Source organism: Mesoplodon mirus, assembly GCF_964341445.2.
Source record: "Mesoplodon mirus genome assembly, chromosome: 10".
In the NCBI taxonomy this organism is placed as follows: domain Eukaryota; kingdom Metazoa; phylum Chordata; class Mammalia; order Artiodactyla; family Ziphiidae; genus Mesoplodon; species Mesoplodon mirus.
The window spans coordinates 11,865,599-11,869,437 of NC_138986.1; positions in this window are offsets into that span (position 1 = coordinate 11,865,599).

Below are 3,839 nucleotides of genomic sequence, written 5' to 3' on the forward strand. Positions count from 1 at the left end.
AACAAAGGCAAAATTATAGACTCCTGATTTGTGTGAATATGGAGTATGCTTTCTGTTATCTTTAAATTTGTGTATTTAAAGAACTGAAAGAAAATTTAGATTAAAAAATAGTAAGAAACGAAAGCAATAGAGTGATAAATAGAGCAATAAAGTCAATAGAAATTATTCTTATATCAAGAAGTGAATTGCAACCAAAAAATTCATCATATCAAATGCAGTAATTTATTAAGAGGAATAAATAAATTGAGCAGAAGTAAGGAATAGGTTTATGGACTGTTTGATAACCCAATTAATAAAGAGAAGTGAATCATATGAATACATTGGAAAAAATTAAATATCTTGATTATTTGACACCAAATACTGACATCAGTGACTCTAATACAAACTCCTAATACGTCATTACAATGAGGATGCCTATGACAAATTGGTTAACGAGTGTCATCAAAGTATTTAAAATTAGACACAGCACAAAAAAACTTGAAATGCCCTAAAAATATACAGATCATATACACAAAAAGCTTAAAAGAGAGTTTCCAAATTTGACAACAATCCTAACTATTTATATGACATTGCCAATAATGAGTTTGAAGCTGCAAGAAATGTTTCTAAACTATCAAAAATAAAAACCAAGTTTTAATCAATCAGAGTGGAGGAAACACTAAATTATCTTTCTATTCTCTCTATGGAAGATATTCTCAAAACCTCCTCATATGAAAAACCCACCAAAGAGTTTGCTTCCAAAAATGTCAGGGAAAAATTATGAAAGCAGTTTGAAAGGAGTTAATTCGTAAAAACATTACATTACTTTTCAGATGTTGTGATGTTTGTGCTATTTGTCATGCTTGTAATTTCTTTCATTATTCCAAATAAATAATGACTCATATCTAATTTTGTATTCATAATTTTGTATTCTTTTTCTTAAAGAAAGCCTCCCAAGTTGTATAAGCTTCCATATCTTCCCAAGGCTCCCTCTAACAGTGAACATGATATACGAGACCTTAATCCTGCAACAGAAAAGAAGCAAAATGCTCTGCCTTCCACTTAATATACCAAGAATGGATATGTATCATGAGACTTCCCAAAATCAATTCATTTAAGAGAGTGAGAAAACAGTATATGATCTTTCTATTATGACATGAATCATTATATTTTACAATAAATTAAGTTGGGACTATATACATTTATTCAAGAAAAGAATTACCCACCTACTGTATTTGATAGTGACCTACGCTGCTGGCATTTCCAAAACTTAGAAAGAAAGATGTCACATGAGTTAGTCATCACAGGGGAATGAAGGAAAACTGACAGAGACCTTGGAAGAGTAGACCCTGATACACTTCTTAGGCTTAGGGGACAATAAGAAAATAAGACAGTGTGTTACAAACTGCAGGTCAGAATCCATTATTGAGCAGTAGAAACTAATATATTGTAACAATCATTTTTTTAGAAAAAAAAGAGAAATGATTAAAAAAGAATAGACTAGTTTAGGAAATAGATTGGATCACATATTGTTAGGTTAAGTGTTCTATGAAACTTCTGTGTGTGACAGTACGTGTGTACAGGGTTACAATGTAAAAGGCATTTTTTACTGTGGATCACAGTCTAAAAAGTTTGAAAAGTATATAAAAGGGATATGGAGTGGCTTCAGATTTCAGCATAAGAGAATAAGAATGACAGAAATGGTTACCAGAGTTCAGGTTGATTATTTGTGGCAGATTATTTATAAATTCACTGGAATTTGGGAGGCATTTTTTTTTTTTTTTTTTTTTTTTTTGCGGTACGCGGGCCTCCCACTGCTGTGGCCTCTCCTGTTGCGGAGCACAGGCTCCGGACGCACAGGCCCAGCGGCCATGGCTCACGGGCCCAGCCACTCCACGGCATGTGGGATCCTCCCAGACCGGGGCACGAACCCGCGTCCCCTGCACCGGCAGGCGGACTCCCAACCACTGCGCCACCAGGGAAGCCCCTGGGAGGCATTTTTAATAGAAATAATAGTTTAAGTCATGATTGGATTCCTGAGTGAAACCACAAAAGCTTATTAACGCAAAATATAATATATAAATTATAGTATGATATGGTACAATGTGATAAAATATGATATGGGTTAATATAATGACACTATGTAATATAATGAACACAATACAATATAAATTAATGATTACAGTTATTACAGCCCTAAGCCAGCACTCTCATTTCCCTCCCCACTGTCTCTCCCATGTGCAAGTCTCATGAGCAAACTGTTATTTATATAGTCTACAATTACAGGATTTCAGTCACAATACTATGTGTATACATTTCAAAACACGATTTAACATTTGTAATGATAATTTAATACATTGTTTTGCACTGCCACTTGATTTGGTTTAATATAACTGTTACCTAAACCTTTCTGCCTAATTAGAACCACTCACCCTTCCTTGCCCTCACAAAAGAACAACAGAAGTATTGAAGAGGCTAAAAGGAATAAGGTTTTTAAACTGGGTACAAGTAAGACCAAATGACACATTTGTTTTAAAGTGTAACATTTGTAATTCCAGCCTAAAGATAATCCTCTGATGTCAAAATTGTCAATGTCTCTAAATAATGAAGTAAAAGAATAAAAAGTCAATATGCAACAGCCAAGCTCAATAAAAATCTGCAGAAGGGAAAGTCATCTTTCATGACAGCCACAGAATAATAAACAGGCAGGTAATCCTCTGAGCTTACTTTGTCATATGTTACAACAACAATATGGGAAGTACATTCTAACGGTTATTTGACTTCAGTACCGTAAGAGTGTCAACAATTCATATGTTGATTATATGTAACTTGATATAGATCTGCTAGATACATGTGTTCAGACAGGAAAAGGGAAAAAGTATTAACATTTATGAAGTATCTTCAATGTGTTGGGACTATATTTGGTCCATTATATTCATTATCTTATGAGGTAGAATGATACATAATATTTTATAATATCTTAATATTGCAAAAATTTTTGTAATGCTATAAGTTATCTGTTACTAAACTCATGTTATAAAGATACTGTATTAGTGTTCTGTTGCTACTGTAACAACTTAGCATAAATTTGTTGGCTCAGCACATAAATTTGTCTTCCAGTTCTGTAGTTCAGAAGGGTGAAATGGGTCTCACTGGACTAAAATCAAGATGTCACCAGGGCTGTGTTCCTTTCTGGAGGCTCTAGGGGAGGACCCTGTTCCTTGCCTTTCCATCTTCTAGAGTGTCCCCATACCTTGAAGGTTTTACCCGCTCAGCTCTTGGCCTTCTTCCTCCATCTTCAAAGTCAACAATATTCGACCATGTCCTTCTCACGCTGCTTTGTCTCTGGTTTTCTTTCAATTCCCTCTTCCACTATTAAAGACCCTTGGGGTTACACTGGGCTCACCCAAATAATCCACGATTGGACAGTTTAGGAGAGGGGAAGTATAGTATGACAGAGGAATATGGTAAATTCAACAGCAGTCTGAAGGCACCGGGCTCCAGGTGGGCCACAAGGGAAAAGGTACGGTGCCAACAGAGCTGCTCTGGCCCTCCTCCTCTGACCAAGCCTCTCCATCCTTCTTCCTTCTGTTTTCACCAGTCCCTTCTCAACCGGAGGAATAGGCAGCCAGCTGCTGTGAATAAATTACAACTCACTAACTTGTACCGACAAGAATGAGGATCCCAGGCCAGCTATGTGCCCACCGGCACTGCCATCCTCCTATGGCCTTGGCCTACACTCTTTGGTCTTTGGGGCTTGAGCTAGAGATGGGCAAGGAGAGGGAACCTAGAACAGAGAAAGAAGGAACAGATGTGGCCTGAGTGTCTAGTCCACCCCGTAGTCCCTTTGCTGGGGAGGG